The sequence below is a fragment of the Lissotriton helveticus genome, chromosome 1_1, assembly GCF_964261635.1.
Source record: "Lissotriton helveticus chromosome 1_1, aLisHel1.1, whole genome shotgun sequence".
NCBI lineage: Eukaryota > Metazoa > Chordata > Amphibia > Caudata > Salamandridae > Lissotriton > Lissotriton helveticus.
The window spans coordinates 1,038,051,515-1,038,069,404 of NC_136057.1; the positions used below are offsets into that span (position 1 = coordinate 1,038,051,515).

General features: G+C 48.8%; 1 protein-coding gene across 2 annotated transcripts in view; it reads right to left on the bottom strand.

Moving 5' to 3' along the window:
• Nucleotides 1-514: 514 nt before the first annotated feature.
• Nucleotides 515-17,890, bottom strand: part of DENND6B (DENN domain containing 6B) — a 269,667-nt gene continuing 252,291 nt past the window's right edge. For both annotated transcript variants that reach the window (XM_078677849.1, XM_078677845.1), the window contains one exon: nucleotides 515-3,206. The gene's annotated coding sequence lies outside the window, so the exon portion shown is untranslated. The remainder of the gene's footprint in view (nucleotides 3,207-17,890) is intronic.

Below are 17,890 nucleotides of genomic sequence, written 5' to 3' on the forward strand. Positions count from 1 at the left end.
TAAAATTATAAAGCAAAGTGAGTGTTACCACACACATCTATCTCTCTGTGGGCTTTCCCGACATTGATCTTAACTGAGACTAAATTTAATAACAATAATTGTGTTTCAATTTTATTAACCCCTTCGCTGCGGGGGTATTTTCCCACTGTGCTGGGGGGGGGGGGCGCGCACAGCTCCCCTCCCCCCCTGAGCTACTGTGCTCATGACGAGCTTAGCTCGTCACAGGTGCATTACCTGCCGTGGAAGGCTCGCACAGCAGGGGAATTATCTCCGCATGCGAGCGTTCCACGGCTCATGACGAGCTGAGCTCGTCATAAGCACCGGAGCGCCGTGGCTCATGACGAGCTCAGCTCGTCATGAGCGTGGAAGAGGCTAACCAGTGAATGCTGAATATGCTGTTTTCTAAGCTTTATCTTTTTTAATGCACATGCCTTTGTTCACCAAATCCCAGCACCCGACAAGCAGATCACCTTAAGAAAGAAGGCAAATGGAAAAAAATACACAAAGAAACGGATACAACTCATATATATTTAATACACTATTGTTATGTAATAGTAATACAGCACTGAGAAACACTATCCTAGCTGAAAAATTGTATATATATAACACTTAAACAGTCAGTCCCAAACCAGACATGTCAAGCGAGGGGAGAACCACCACTATAGTAGGAGGCAGATACTGCAACCTCATAGGAACTACAGCATCTGTAGTAGGGAGCAGCGCAGGTGCTAAGACCTTCATAGGAACTGCAACTTGAGCAGGGAACACTGCAAACTACCCAGATCTACTTGTCCAGCAGGCCGGGGAACTACATTGGCGAGGGGGAGGGAGGTGGGGGGGGAGGGAGTGCAGGCTGTCAGAGCCCTAAAATGACAGCAACAATAGATGATGGTTCAGCTTGATGTGCGACAGCGTACAGCTCCAGGTGGTTGAACTGCATAGTATGATTAACAGGAACTACCACTAGTGCGGGGGGTAGGTCACAGAAATACATTCACAGGCACTAGAGCTCCCGCAGGGCACTGCGGACTACAATTGTCTTTGGACTATAAGCTCGATACGGTGACAAAGCATAGTGCGAAAACAGTAGGAACAACCGCTCCAGTAATAGTGCAGACTGAGACAATCACAGAAAAGAGCATAGTCAGTGGGAAGTGCAGTATGCTCCTCTAGGGAACGTCAACTCCAGTATGGGGACAGTGTGCACAGAAAGTAACAGGGATTACAACAAGACCAAGCGCTCAGCAGAGCACTACAGTGATAAGAACTGCAGCTCCTGCAGGGACAGTGCAGACAATGCTTTAATTGAACTAAGGCGGAAAGTAGGCTATCTCTAGAACAGCACCTCCTTCAGGGGCCAGTGCAGTAGCATTCATTCTATCAGGGGCACTGCACAAAAATACAATCACATGATCTAAAGCTCCAGAAATGCACCAAGTAGATTTGAAAAGCTCCAAACGTTCAGACACTGTTGAACATAGAGCTTCATCAGAGTAAAGCAATGCAAACTGCTAACCCGGCGGGCTACGGCTAGCACAGCTAAGTAACCATGGGGTCAGGGTTGCTACAGTCTGTGAAATCAAGGCTTATTTAGAAAGACCAGATCATACAAAGTGCTAAGATCTCAAAGGGGAAGGAATGGAAATGTTATTCTTCATAAGTTAAATTCTTGTTCCAATATTTAAATCCAGCGGGACGTGAGACCAAAATACTGTTTCCTGTAGAGCAGTAATGGGATGACAAGAGTTCCCAATATGAAACTGGAAAAGAAGATGGTTTAGTAATCTGTAAGAGTGTTTTTAAACAGTAAGCAGACTAATGCACGTTGGAGGGCAAAGAATCTATCGAAAATGTAGGAAAGGATGGGACAATAGATGAGCCTGGAAGATTTCCTATGCCATAATATTGTGCCTTCCAAAAAAGGTAAAGATAAGAGTGTGCGCAGCATTGTCAGTCCACGACTGAACCAAACACTGTTATATCAATCGTATTAACGAGGGCTGGAAAGTATCAAGACATTAAAAACTAAAGAAGAGCTTTCACCTCCACCTGAGCCACAGGAAACCTCTCGCTAGAGGTAGATGCAGGGAAAATGTGTCATGCCCTAAAATGGGCAAAAATGAGCATTTTGAGGCAAAATGTCAGAGGTTCCTGAACCTCAGCCTGCACAGAACAGTCCCCATCATTCATGGCTGCAGCAGTTCCTTCTGTTAAAGATTCCACCGACAGGTTTGTCTTGGAGATAAATGACTCCTTCATGGTGGTGTCATAAAGTGTCAATGCTAGATAAAATGCCCAAGCTGGATGAGGAAAGACAGGATAGTGTGTCCCTTTGTGCAACAGTGCTTCTAAGACATAACCCAATTAATCATTATAAAATGGCAAAAGTGCCTGAAGGGGCCCAGAGGCAGCATGTGGCGCTACATAAGCATGTACTAATTAACTCGACATATCCAAAGCAATGTATTGTGGAAACAAAGCAGAAACTTTTAGTCACCCGGAGCGTTTATTCTCCATACGTGAAATAAATATTAGGGACATTCCTTCATTCTCTTATGGATGAGTGTCTGAAACAGCTGGGCATCCGCTGGACTAAGAAGACGCATTTCACAATGGCAGTCAAAACTGCCAAGCGCGAACAACATCAGTATTCAACACTGAACTCGGAAGTATTACTGAACATGTACAATGATCACTGAAAAAAACATTCCGAAGTCTTCCGTATTCAACAAGAGGTCAGTATAGGATTCGGACTGGCTATCAATTTGGAGGCTGGAACCACTATGCATTCTCAAATAAGATACCTGCTACTCAACACACCTATGCCCTTCTCCAATTAATAGACTATCTCAGGCGGAAGTGTGTGCCAGATACACTTAGTCAACACCCCCCACCCCTTCTGATTTATGTGTGGAATTCGCAATTAAAAAACAAAAATACACTTCTGGCACCTCACACTAATGTGGAGAGTCACTTTTGCTTGCTCCAATGGATTCAGTAAATGCAAGGCAGGCATCCCGACAGACCACTCCACTGTCATTGCAACAGACCCACCAGATTTCATTTGACCCTGGAGCTCAAAACACTTATTGTTGCAAATTCTTTGCAAAAGGAAGTCTGCTGGGTGTCCACCACGTGAAAGCTCCATGAAGTTGTGCATTGGTGTTCCCTGAAATCAGACTGCCTTTGACTCCTGCGGTTAAAACCTGCAGAAAAAAAGAGTATTCATATTATGAAGAACTCCAGGGCTAAAGGTCATAAGAGAAGTACTTTTTAGACTATTTACCAGGCAATTTCTGAAAATTTTAGAAAGTGAGCATTCTGTTTGCTGCATAACAATCCAATTGTATTATCACGTCATCAACATTCTTAGGATATACACAGGCATGATTGTTTTCCTTTTTCAACGTCTGAAAAAGCAGTACAGCTATATTCACAAAGTTTTGGCAACCAGCTGATCAACAATATATCTAAATCTGCATATCTATATAAAACTTGCTCTATATATTTGTATTTATATATATCCATATAGATTAATTCATGGAAACAAAACCAAAGGTTAAAGCGACGTTACAGTAAGGTACTGGAATGAGACATGAACAAACATGAAACAAAACAAAAAAATCACTGAAAAATGCAAATTATATTTAGCAAAGTAATTATGACCCCAATATGCACTATTTATGACCGCACATATTACTGCACTCATGACATTAAATTACATCATTGATGACATCACTGATTATATTTAAATAACACTGCTGAAATGAAATCAACCAATGATTCAGACAGTGTGCTATAGTCTGTGTGAACGAGGAGTAAAACAGTAAAACAGCCCAACGTGATCACTGGACTTATAAACTTGCCTGTAAGCTTTTAAAACATGCAAAAGAAATTTCATATTTTAGAGGTGAAGCACTTTTGATGGACTTCATGGTCTTTTCACTTGTATTCACCCCACGGATCAGTATTTTGGGGGTAGATAACGTGCAGAGAGCTGGTCGCTGAACACCACTGAACAATAGACCGTTTGGTCAACCACTGAAGAATTGAAGGCTGAGGAAGTAGCGTGTTAACTTCACAATGAGTGGCTGGGTACAGTACTTTGCCATATCCAAAGCTCTGTGGATATCCCCTGCTGTTCGTGGGCTTTGGTCATGCGCACCGGGGATTGGCAACATGCTGAGGGTTGAGCGCAGAGTCAGGCCATGGGACAAGTCCACAGCCCAACCCCCTATTGTACGTATGATGCAGGGTCTGGTGTGACACCAGGCCTGGCAGACCTCCATTATGTAGGTACATAGTCTGTGCATACTGGAGTTTGGCTGCTTGTGAAGGGGTGGGCACAGATACCAGCCACAAGCTAAGCCCTGTGTCAAACATTTCCTACATGTGTAGGAATGTGTAGGATTCTAGTGTGTGGAGCTTTCTCTCCGCCACTGACTCTGGATTTTGGAAGAACACTGGCAGTTCTATGGTCTGATTGATATGGAACTGTGAAACCACCTTAGGAAGAAACTTAGGGTTAGTACGGAGTACCACCCTGTTGGAGTGAATCTGTATGAATGGCTCTTGGATAGTTAGTGCCTGGAGTTCACTAACACGTCGCAGCGATGTGATTGCTATCAGGAAAGCCACTTTCCACGTTAAGAACTGAATCTCGCATGAGTGTAGAGGCTCAAAAGGTGGACCCATCAGCCTGGTGAGGACCACATTTAGGTTCCATTCAGGAGCTGGAGCGTTCCGGGGAGGAATAACTCGTTTGAGTCCCTCCAGAAAGGCATTAATGGCAGGTATTCTGAAAAGCGAGAGATGCTGCCTGTTTTGGAGATAAGCTGCTATTGCGGAAAAATGTATACGAATGGAAGCATAGGCCAGATTGCATTTCTATAGATGTAACAGATAACAAATGATGTTGTGAGTAGATGCATCTAGCGGGTTGATGTTGTGGTCTGCACAATAAACAACAAACGGCTTCCATTTTGCTGCATAACATGCTCTGGTGGTGGGCTTTCTTGCCTCTCTCTTATGATATCCATACAGTCGGGAGGCAAGTTGAAGTAGCCAAACTAAGACCTCAGGAGCCAGATTGCCAGGTTGAGCTGTTGCGGATCTGGATGCTGAATGTCGCCATGGTTCTGCGTTAAAAGCCTGGGTGTGAGGTGCAGCCTTTGATGCAGTACCACGGATAGTTCTAGAAAGGTGGTGTACCATGGTTGGCGTGCCCACTTTGGAGCAACCAAGATGAGTGTCATTGAGTGTTGCTTCAGCTTGCGTGCCACCAGCGGTATTAGAGGTGCTGGGGGAAAAGCGTACGCAAATATGCCTGACCAGTTCATCCATAGCGCATTGCCCTGCGACTGTGGGTGTGGAAACCTGGCGGCAAAGCTTTGGCATTTGTCGTTTTCTTTTGTGGCGAACAGGTCTATCTCTGGATGACCCCACTGCTGGAAGTACGGGTGGAGTACAGATGGATGTATCTCCCACTCGTGCATTTGGTGGCTGTGCCTGGTGAGCAGGTCTGCCATATGATTGTCCTTGCCTGGGAGGTGTTCCGCCATGAGGAAGATGTTTCTCTGAATGGCCCACTTCCACATGCTCTGATCCAGATGAGACAACTGGGGAGAGTGTGTACCTCCCTGCTTCTGTATGTAGTACATGGCCGTCATGTTGTCCGTCCGAATCAACACAACCTTGTTGCACAGATGTACTTTGAATGCTTTCATTGCTAAGAAGATAGCCATCAGTTCTAGAAGGTTGATGTGCATCTTCTTTTGCTGCGCTGTCCATAGTCCCTGCACTGTGTAGTGGAGTACATGAGCTCCCCATTCCTGGAGAGATGCGTCCGTTGTCAGAATAATCTGTGGCACAGGCTCTTGGAACGATCGGCCCTTGCAAAGGTTTTGTGGATTCCACCAATGCAGAGAGTTGTATGCACGACCGGGTCACCAACACTAGGTCTTTCAACTGTCCGTGAGCCTGGTTCCACTGACGTGCTAAGCACTCCTGAAGCGGACGCATATGTAGTCTTGCATGCGGGACTATGAAGATGCAGGAGGCCATCATGCCTATCAACTGCATGAACACTCGTGCCGGAAGCGAGTGTTGTGGTCTGAATTTTTGTATCAGCAATTGAATGCTGTTGATTCTCACTGAATTTGGCTGTGCTTTGGCCGCCAAAGTATCTATTGTCGCGCCCAGATACTGCCGTACGTGGGCGGGCTGAAGGTGGGACTTTGGATAATTCTGTGAAAACCCCAGATCGTGAAGAAGGTGAATAGTGTGGGACATGCGGGCGGCACACTGCTTGGCCGACTTCGCCTGGATAAGACAGTCGTCCAGATAAGGGTAGACGTGAACGTTCTGTCTCCGTAGGTGTGCAGCCACTGTCGTCAGGCACTTGGTAAACACCCTGGGTGCCGTCGTCACTCCGAAAGGGAGGACCTTGAATTGATAATGTTGATTTTGAATGGTGAATCTAAGGTATTTTCTGTGTGACGGGTGTAGCTTATGTTGCTAGGAAATCTCCCTGACTGAGTAACGGTAGAACCTGCTGCAATGTGAGCATGTGAAAGTGTTCTGATAGGATGTACTGGTTTAGGGGCCTGAGGTCCAGTATGGGTCTGAGGGACCCGTCCTTTTTTGGGATTAAGAAGTACAGCGAGTACACCCCTGTACCTCTTTCCTCCACAGGCACGAGCTCTATCGCTCCTTTTTGCAGCATGACGACTACCTCCTGCTGCAATAAGTGCAAATGCTCTGTGGACATAGGACGGTGTCTTGGGGGTATGTTGGGTGGAGTGGATGTTAACTCCAGACAATAACCGTACTGGATAAGCTTTCTCACCCACCTGTCTGTAGTGATGGATGTCCAGACTGGTAGGAACTGTTGCAGTCTCCCCCCGACTGGAGTGGTATGGTCGGGGGCAGTGACAAGGCGTCACTGTTTGTTAGTGGCGGAGGATCGGGAGCTGTTTCCACGACCTCTGCCCTTGGTGCTGTTTACACGATAGCCACCTCTACTTTGTTTGGTGTAGGTGGTTTGCGCGCCTCCTTTACTGTATTGTGTCTGCTGTGACAGCTGGCCTCTGGAAACTCCTCTATTGTTTGAGCGACGAAAAGAACCACCCCTGAACTGCTGGGACTGTAAAGCTCCCATAGACTTTGCAGTCTCAGTGTCCTTTTTGATTTTTTCCAAGGTGGTGTCCACCTCTGGTCCAAATAAGTGATCAGGGTTTACAGGCTGATTGAGTATGGTGGTTTGTATTTCGGGCTTGAAACCGGAGATTCTCAGCCAGGCATGTCGGCGCAACATCACACTTGTGTTAATTGCCCTGGCCGCGGTGTCTGCTGCGTCCAGCGCACACCTGATAGATGCATTTGATATAAGCTTCCCTTCCTGTATGAGCATCTCTGCTGCCTCCTTATATTCATCTGGCAAGTGTTGTAACAGGGTTTCAAGTGTATCGTAATGAGCCCTGTCATATCTGGCTAAGAGTGCCTGAGTGTTGGAAATGCGCCAGATATTGGCCGCTTGAGCTGCCACCCTTTTCCCTGATGTTTCTAGCACCTTTGACTCTTTGTCAGGGGGAGGAGCATCACCCGTTGTTTGAGAGTTTGCCCTCTTCCGGGCATTGGAAACAACCAGAGAGTCCAACGGCAACTGTCCCTTGATATAGGTAGGGTCCCCAGGTGCAGGCTTGTACTTTTTCTCATTCCTGGGGTTTATCACCCTTGCTCTCGTGTTTTCTTTAAAAATGTCTGGAGCATGTTTTAAGACATCCTTTAGCATTGGTAGAGTCTTGACAGTTCTCTCCGAGGTGGAGAAGGTGTCAAACAAAAAATCCACTTCAACAGGGTCAGCATGGAGCTGGACATCATGATTTTTGGCTGCCCTTTCAATAAGTGCATTAAACACCGCTGAGTCGTCAGTAGGTGAGGTTTTCACAGCATACACCTGACTGTCCGGGGCAGTGTGTGGATCACCTGGGTCAGCAGCGTCTGCCCAGGGTTCATTGTGATCTTCAGGATCAGTGTCTATAGGATAACTGTACTCCTCATTGTCACCTTCCCCTGTCTCCACATCCGAGTAAGTTGGCGAGATAGGAGCAGTGTTTTGGCCATGTGGTGAAATCGGTTCAACAAGAAGAGGTGAAGCAGTAGAATCCTTCTTTTTTAATGGAATTTTATATGACTCCATAGGCTGTTCAGGGGCGATCTTTCGTTTATAAATAGAAAGTCTACCCGTGTCTGCGTCGATGAATTGCCTCGACTGCTCTTCAAGCGGGGGCTGTCGATGCTTTGTGACAAGTTCCGCAGTTGCAGGCTTCGGCCCCGTGGACACCCCTTTGGACGCGTCGACGGCCGTTTTATGGGCGAAGGCCTTAGGTACCACTTTTGGCGGCAGTGTGAACTGGATGGGCGCCGACGATTTTTTAGGTTTAGTGGTAGGCTTCGGTGTTGGAGTGTCCTTCGGTCCGACAGAAGAAGCCTTCTCTTTAATGCGTTTTAGCGAGTCCGACACCTGCTTGGTAAAGGAGGCAGACGGCTGTGTCGACTCGACGGGTTCCTTCGAGGCACCGCCAGGTGTGGACTCTAGGTTTGTGCCGCTCTTAGTCTTGTCTGGTCGATGCGTAGGATCGAGAACCTTCTGAGCTCCAAGTCCTTTTTCTGTGTCGACGGCCTTCGGCGACTACTTTTTCGGGTCGACGTCCTTGACCATTTTTCTCGGTGTCGCAGTCTTCGGCTCAACACCCTTCAGCGACCTCACCGGGTCGATAACACTCTTTTGCTTCGTCGGTGCCGATAGTTCGGAGGACTTCGAGCCGACCAAAGCAATACACACTTTTGGTTTCGATTTTGCCTCCAGTGCTTTAGGTTGTGTAGACACCGATGCTTTCTCTTTCAGTTTCGATCGGTCAACCAGTGGCTCGCTAGAAATGTCCGTAGCCGGGCCCTGAGGCGAGGCCGTAGAACTAAGTGTACGATCTCGGGTAAGGCCATGTGGCGATCCCTCGACCTGAGCCTTATTGAGTGTCTTGTTCTCGGGTCCCGTACCAACGATCGGGTCTTGCTCTTCGCCCGAGCTATCTTCTATGGCCCCAAAGGCCACATCGTCGTCTCCTACCTCGTCGACGACGTCTTCAACATCGACCATCTCGACATCTGCGTCGTAGTTGGAGTCGATTTCCGATGCAGGATCAGACTCTTGAACTTCCTGCTCGACTCTCTCATCCTCTTCGGTATCGAAAATGTTCACCGGGTCAGGTGCCGTCTGCTGGGCCTCCTTGCGCGCTGCGCGTCGAAGTCGAATCGTCTTCTTGGAGCGGAAACGAGAACAAGCCATACAGCTGGCTTCCTCGTGATCCGGAGACAGGCACTTGTTGCACACCGGGTGGACGTCGATATGAGGATATTTTGAGTTGCAAACGGGACATCTTTTGAACGGGCTCCGTTCCATGATGGTTCGTCGATAAGGCCTCTGGCGTCGATCGGGCCTTCAGTGCCGAAAAGCCACGCGGCTCCTCTGGAGGTTCGGCTCGGAAAACAGAGCTGGAACAAGAACTGGGCACCGATCGCAAGACAATACTGACGATAACTAAAGGCCTTTTGGCCAAAAAGAAGTTTTCTATCGATTCCGAACTTGAGTTAACAAATATGCATCCGAACCCAATGGCGGAAAAAAACAATCTGAGGATGGAGTCGATGCCCATGCGCACTGTAGTCCAGGGGAGGAGCCACCTATCTCTTGATACTTCGAAGACTTTTTCAGGACAACAATGTGCAATCATCTGGACCCAACACTAGGCGGCGAACTATGCTAAAGATATGAATTCAGCAGCCCACATGCCTCGAACCTCTTAAAACACCATTACCACCCTATAACCTCATCCACCCCAAACCCTAATTTATACATATGTGTATACATCTATCTACACACACACTCACCTAAAATATACTTAACTTGTGTTGTAAATGCATGCGTGGTAAAGGTATATGCAAGGTAAAGACATTGCGTTGTAAAGGCACTACGTGGTAAAATCATGCGTGGTAATGCCTGCGTTGTAAAGGCTGTTTACCCTGACAGTTAAGGTGTGGAGGGCTCTCACCACTACCGAGTCTGGTTGTGGGAAAAAGACTGGGAGCTCTTATGTTTGGTTGAGATAGAAAGGGGAGACCCCCTTTGGTAGGAAAGTAGGATTCGGTCTGAGGACCACCCAATCTTTATGTACCTGGACGAAGGTTTACTGTAGGGTGAGGGCTTGGAACTTACTAGTACATCTAAGAGATGATATGGTCAGAAGCAGGACCCCTTTTCAGGAGTGGTACTGGAGAGGGTAAGAGAGTGTAAGGGCTTAAATGGGATCGGAGGCATGAGTCTTGAAAGGACTGTACTAAGATTCCACAGCGGAGCAGTGGGAACTCTGAAAGGAATACATCTTTTAAAGCTGTGCAAAAAGCCTTTAACAACGGGTATTCAGAAGAGGGAGGAATGTTCCCTGTTTTGCATGAAGGCTGCTATTGCTCCTAAATGTAGGTGCATGGAAGTGTACGCCCGGCCTGTCTTTTGGAGACAGAGCAGGTAGCAGAGGATATCCTGGACTGCATATTTTAGGAGGTACATGTGTTTGTGGATAGAATAGTGAACAATTATCTTCTACTTAGCTCCAAAGCAGGCTTGTGCAGTAGGTCTCCAGGACTCCATAGGATGTCCATTCATTCCTGCTGGAGATACAGATACCCGAACTCTAGGACCTCAGGTCCTAAATCCGTAGACACCGCTTTTGGGTCTGCCTGTCTGACCGGACCCTGGTTCCTGGTGAGAAGGTTCGGCCTGTTGGGGAGCTTCTGATGGCAGCTGACTGACACCTCAAATAGTGTTGGGTACCTTGGCCCTCTGGCCCAGGTGAGATCTATGATGATGAGTCTAAGAGGATGTGACCAAATGGCTAGGGCGGTCGCCCCCAAATCTGGGGAACTGGGTTTCTAGTTTCGGCAATGACGCACAACATCCTGTGATTCTGGGCAAATCACGTAATCTCCCCGTGCCTAACAAAAATAATATCTCCATGTGCAACTGGTGCTCATATAAAGTGCTCGGCTACCTGATACCTTCGGGTCAAGTCCGCGCTATATAAAACTCTGGGAAAAAAAAGGTCTGCTGAATCTCTTGCACCACAAATGGAAGGAGTGGCAGAGGTGGAAAAGTGTATGCCAAGATCCCGGACTAATTCATCCATAGAGTGTTAACTGTGGGTGTGGGTACCTGGAAGTGAAACCTGGGCATTTTGCATTTGCGGAAGTGGTAAATAGGTTTATCTGTGGAGTGCCCCAGTGTTGAACGCACTGGTTGAGGACATTCAGGAGGAGATCCCACTTGTGGATTAGTCGATGCGTCCTGCTGAGTAAGCCGTCAGGTGTAAACCCCCGGATGTTACTCAACCATCAGGTGGATGTGGTGGCAGAATGACCAAAGCAATGCGTTCTATGCCAACAGGGTGAAGGGTAAAGGGAGAGTGCCGCCTTAATTCTGTAAGCAGTACATGGCAGTTATGTTGTCCATCCTGATGAGGACTACTTTGTTCTCGTTGAGTGGATGGCTTTTAGGGTGAAATGTATGGCGAAGAGCTTGAGATAGTTGATGTGGTGCTCCTGCTGATGAGAAGTCCACACTCCCTGCACAGTGGTATGCCAAGTAGTGCCTCCCCAACCAGCTTGGTAGGTGTTTGTGGTAGTGGTAACTTGCAAAAATTGGTCCAGGAAAGAACTGCCTTGCTACAGGTTGTTCTTATTCCACCACTGCAGAAAGAGATGAGCCCTGGCCTTTAGATCATCCATCTGACCCTCGTTGTGTGACCATTGGGCTGAAAGGCACTGCTGCAGATGGTGCATGTGTAGCTAGGCTTGGGGCAGTATGGCTATGCATGAGGCCATCATGTCTAGGAGGTGCATAAATGTTCTGATTGAGATGAAGATTTTGCTGAAAAAGAGTTAAAAACTGCTTGAATGCCGGGATCCCCTCTAGAATGGGGTAGAATTTAATTGTGACTAAGTTAATTGCTGCCCCTACGAAGGGCTGGATTTGGAGAGGTTTTAGTTGAGGCTTGGTGGCATTTATAGTGAACCCGAGGTTGTGGAGGAGTGGGATGATAGACTGGGTATGCACTAACCACTGGTGCTTGGCTGCGTTCTTGATCAAAACATGGATACTCCTTCCTTAACAGGACAGCCACCACTGCTAGGCACTTGGTGAAGTAGGGGGTAGTGGTGACGTCAAATGGAGGTACATTAAACTGATAATGATGGCCACTTACCACAAAGCATAGGCTGCGTTGGAGGGTGGGATGAACAGGAATGCCCCCAATAAATTATTTACATTTTTATTTTGATACAGTATCACTCTTTATATGTGCTCCTTTTTGTGACCCTCAAAACCTGACATTCACTACAAACCATTTCATTGTGTACCATGATCCAAAGTCTTGTAATGGCTGACACAACACGTTGTGGCCAGCCAATTAATATAGGCCAGTCCCTTTTAAATGACTACATCTTTTCCTGTATCATCTGAAACAGTACTTCAGTTGCAAAGTGATAATGCTGGGAAGATCACGTGAAAGAGGTGGGAGAGTCTCTTAAGCTTAAGACTGCCAAACCTGCCATATTTACACCGAGGCTGTCAAGTTTATGACTTCTCAACTTGATATATTTTAAAAGGATAATTCAACTCTCTAGATGGTCTCAGATAGCAAACCTACAGCTCTGATGACCACCACTCAGGTACTTTGAATTACAAATCAGGACTTAGTTTTGAAGAGAGCTCTTTCTATAGGCATTCACCAATTTCTCACTTTCCCTTCCCCTGCCTATTACGGAGCCTTGCTCTACAAGCATTCCCCACAAGTCATGACACGACAACCTATCCTACAAAAATGCTTAAACCCTACTTTCTATCAGAGGATCTTCGCAAACAATGTAGAACCACCTCTGAGGCCTAAATTAGCTATTGCACTTGACCCTATAGAAGTTAAACACCATTTCGGTCCACAAACTTACTACCAGGCCACATATACAGAGATGTGCCACTCCCATTTACCCTATGCTCCCGTATACCATGAATTGCAATAAGGCACTCTAAACACGCCTTAATACAGTTGTTCCATTACTCCATCACTATGCATCAGCGCCTTACACAGGCATTAGAGTTGAAAATTCTCTTAAAATAATAACTGTTGGGGGGGGGGGGGGGGGGGGGTTTGTTGTGGGGTGGGGGGGTTCTTGTTGGGCATGAGTCGCACAGCCACGAGGGGTTCACAACGCTTTCTGTGCACGTCCACGCGGCCCTGCGCCCGTGCTGTGGTCCTGCCATTCCCTGATGACTGGTCGCCTTGAAGATGTTCAGGGCCCCAGGGTACCCTCCTTATTTACAGTTGGAATGTGCGCGGGGTCTTGGATAAAATAAAGAGGAGGGCAGTACTGTGCCAGGTGAAGAGGGCTAGAGCTGACGTTCTTTTGCTACAAGAAATCCACCTAATGGGTACTAAGGCCCTGTGTTTGCAGCGCTATGGGTACCAACAAGTCTTCCATGCAGGATTCGCAAGGGGGTCAAGGTGGGTGGCCATATTAGTGCATCGCAGAATTCCTTACATCCATTCCAAGCAGTGGGCCGATACGTAGGGACGATATCTGTTTATTCGGAGCATGGTCGGGGAGGAACCTTTGGTGCTGGGCTGCGTCTACGCCCCATCCCCCCCACCCCCCCTGCAGTGGCCGCTGGTTGAGAAATTGTTTACCGTGTGGGCGGACATACCTGGCGCACTATCGGTGGTGGGAGGAGACTGGAACGATGTCCTGGATGTTGTCGGGGATAGGTACAGGATTGGGGAGGCCTGGGTGGTGGCCAATCTACGAAACTGAATGATATGGATTCTGGCTTGGACTGGGTTGACATGTGGCGGCGCTTGCATGGGGACACACGGGAATACATATATCTTTCAGCAGTCCACAAATCCTTCTCCAGACTAGACAACATCTTCGTTCCCCAAGAAATGGCGGTAAGGGTGGAGTCGGCGTAGATCCTTCCGCGCCGGCTCTCGGATTACTCACCTGTGTCCGTTGACATCCAGATGGGCAGAGGGCAGCAGCCATTCCGCTGGCGCCTCTTGGTGTGGCACCTGCAACAAGAAGACTATGGGAGGCACATGAGTGAGGCTATTGCTTATTATTTTGTCGGTAATGTGGGTTCTGTTTCTAGCGCCGGGACGCTGTGGGAAGCTTTGTTGCCCACCCTAGGAGTGGATATCGCCTGGTGTGCAGTGGCTCGTAAGTGCAGGGCAGAATTAGTGCGGGCCGAGGCAGAGATTGAGACGCTCGAACGCCAGAGTCGCACGGTGGGTGAGGGTCAGGCGGTGGGGCAGTTCCTCCTAGTGAAACAGTACTTTGCAGCCCTTCTGCTGGATGAGGCACGGAAGATCTGGTTGGCAACGCCTAGCAGAATATGTCAGTGGGGTGACAAGTTGGGCATAATGCTACATCGGCTCTGTCAGGGCACCTTCCATGCTCAGACCCTTCCGGGGATCCTCGACGAAGCGGGAGCTCCGATTACGGATCCGAGGGCGCTGGCAGAGAGCTTTACCGGGTATTATGCGGACCTTTACGCCCCGAGGGAGTGCCTACCGGAATATGTGGTAGACTTGCCGCCTAAATCAGTGTCCGGTGAGATGCGCGATAGGTTGGAGCTTCTGCTGACGGACGTGGAGCTGGGCACAACCCTGGGTGAGCTCAACTCTGGGAAAGCTCCCAGACCGAATGGGTTCCCCAGTGAGTTATTCAAAAAATATCACTTGCAGCTGGCTCCTCACTATCGGGCAGCTTTGGAGGAGGCCAGGGAACAGGGTAGGCTCCCCCCAGACTGGAGACAGGCGGAAGTGGTGGTATTTCACAAGCCGGGCCAGGCCCCCGGAACACCATGCCTCCTACCGTCCCATCTCTCTTCTGAATGTGGAGGCCAAAGTCCTGGCCAAAGCGTTGGCTAACCGGCTCCTACCTCACATCTTCGCATTTGTACACCCGGATCAGGCCGGCTTTATGTCCCAAAGGGCGACCAGGCACAATATTCGGCGGGCGCACGTGGCAATGGTGGCGGTCCGGCAGACCGGGGAACAGGCCGCGCTCCTCCTAGCCGACATGGACAGGGCGTTCGACTCCTTGAGTTGGATCTATCTGTTTGCACTACAGCCCCGGCTTAATCTTGGGCCTCGCTTCATGTCCTACTTGACACTCTTATATACCGATCTGACGACGTCAGTTCGGGTGGCGGGAGCAGTCTCTTCCAGGTTTTCTATTAGGCGCGGCACCCGGCAGGGTTACCCCCTCTCGCCATATCCATTTGCCTTGGCTATGGAGCCGTTAGCGGCGTGGATGCGCATTGATGCACAGCTGCGTGGTTTTGAGTGGGCACAGGGGCCGTCTGATAGGATCGCATTGAATGCGGACGATGTCCTCTTTTTTCTTACCGATCTCAATAGGTCGGGCCGCGCTTCCTGCGGATAAAGCAGATCTTCGGAGAATCATCGGGGCTCTACATAAATCCCTGCAAGTCCACGCTGTGGGTGATAGGGGAACGGTCGAGGGTCGGCGATTGGGCATCTACACTTCAGGTGGCGGTGGGGGGCCTTAAATATCTGGGGGTGTTTCTCTCAGAGGAGCCGACCGTCTCCTGGGAGCGGAACCTGGCGTCGGTATGGGAGCGAGTTCGGGCGGAGCTCAAGACCTGGTTGCGTACTCCGCTGACGATCTATGGCAGATCGGCAATTTTTAAGATGGTGGCGCTCCCCCCGACTGCAATACCAACTGCAAAATCACCCATATCCAATTCCGCCTAAATGGTACCGGCTGGTGAACTCAGTGCTCGGGCAGTTCCTGTGGGAGGGTGGAGCTGTATGTGTGGCACTGCGCACATGCTTTATATCCACTTATTGCAGAGGGTTGGCAACCTCAGACATCCTTTCCTACTATCAGGCCTCACATCTGCTGGTCCTAAATGAGTGGTGGTATGGCGATAGGGGAGACTCGGCATGCATATTCACGATCTTCTGGTCATGGAAAAGCCTTTATGCCTGATGCTGACAGAGACGTGGTTAGGGGAGTCTTCTAATCCCGATATTGCTACTGCAATTCCCCCTGATTATAATATCTTCAGCAGGATAGATTGAAGGGGAGGGGCGGTGGTGTAGCACTTGTGGTAAATAAACTGGCCACATGCTCTACTATCCCTATGGATGTAATCACTGGATGTGAATCTTTGGCCTTTTCCATAGCAATATCGCCTCATCAATCTTTTAAAGGGCTCCTAGTTTACAGGCCCCCTGGATCGGTAGGCTCTTTTTTTGAAGAGCTCCAGTCGGTAGTCTCAGCATTGGTGTTGAGATCTGAGCACTGTGTATTGGCGGGGGACTTTAATCTCCATATGGATGATGGACTGGATGCAGACACGACTAAAATGATTGATGTTACGGCTCCTTTAGGCCTTTATGCTTACCTCTTTGGACCAACGCATGAAAAACGCCATACCCTGGATCAGGTCTTTTCTACTACCCTTATTGAGATGTCGGCACCTTTGCCGGTGCTATGGTCGGATCATCGGCTGGTCAAATTTCATGTGTTGGGTACAAAAAAACATCTAGTGCTGCTCTTCGGCAGCCGTGTCAAGCACCTAGGGCGTATCATCGGGTGACTCCGGAAATGCTGACCCAGGCATGCCTGGATCATCCATGTCCTATGTCAGGTGACTTGGAAAGGGATTTAGAGTCTCTGCAAGCATGGCTGACGGACAGGTTGGACGACCTTGCCCCTGTGATGGCCCCCCGAAAAACAGCTAAACGGGTCTCTGCCCCTTGGTTTACTGAAGCACTGGCGGCATCGCGACGGCAGTGCAAGGTGGCAGAGAGGGCTTGGCGTTCACAGTCTGATTCCGCGGCCAAGCTTGCTTACAGGACATCTGTCAAAGTTTACCATCGTGACATCCTCCTTGAAAAAAAAGGTTATTTTGCAAAGAGGATTGAGACTGCTGCCAATTCGTGCAAAGAGATTTTTACTATTGTGAGGGAATTTACGGCCCCACGCACAAATTCGCCCCAGGCAGCTCCTTCGGAGCCGTGGGTAAGTGCCCTTGCCAACTTTTTCACCACCAAGATAAAACTGATCCAGGACTCTTTCCCCCTGACGGTGGCTAGAATATCTCCCAGCACTGAGGGCGGGTTAGATTTAATAGCTAGTTTGGACCCGGTTTTGGCAGAGTTTCCGCCACTCTCAGTTTCCATGTCCTTGGAACTTATGGCCAAATTAAAATCCGGATCGCCTCTCGACCCGTGCCCTGCCAAATTTTTGGCTAAAGTGGCGGAGGTCATTAATCCGTTGGTGAATCCCATTCTGAATCTTTCTTTGGGTGTGGGGGTGGTCCCGCAGGCTTGGAAGCAGGCGATGATCATTCCTCTACTCAAGAAGCCTGGTTTAGATCTTGAGGTTCTTGCCAACTACAGGCCCATCTCTCTCCTGCCTGCTTTTGCTAAGATCTTGGAGAAGCATGTGCACACTGTGCTCTCCAATCTTTTAGAATCCCACAGTTTGCTGCATTCCACTCAATCCGGCTTCCGTACCAACTTAAGCACCGAAACGGCGGTTTTGGAAGTGTCGGAGGTAATTAAGGAGGTACTGGATTCAGGAGGCAAAGCTATGCTCGTGATGCTTGATCTGTCGGCGGCATTTGACACCGTCCCCCATGAGGGTCTCCTTGCCAGGCTTTATGAGATCGGTCTGAGGGGGACGGTGCTCAGCTGGTTTAGATCTTTCTTGGCTGGCCGCCGACAAACGGTCTGGGCCTCCCCTTGCT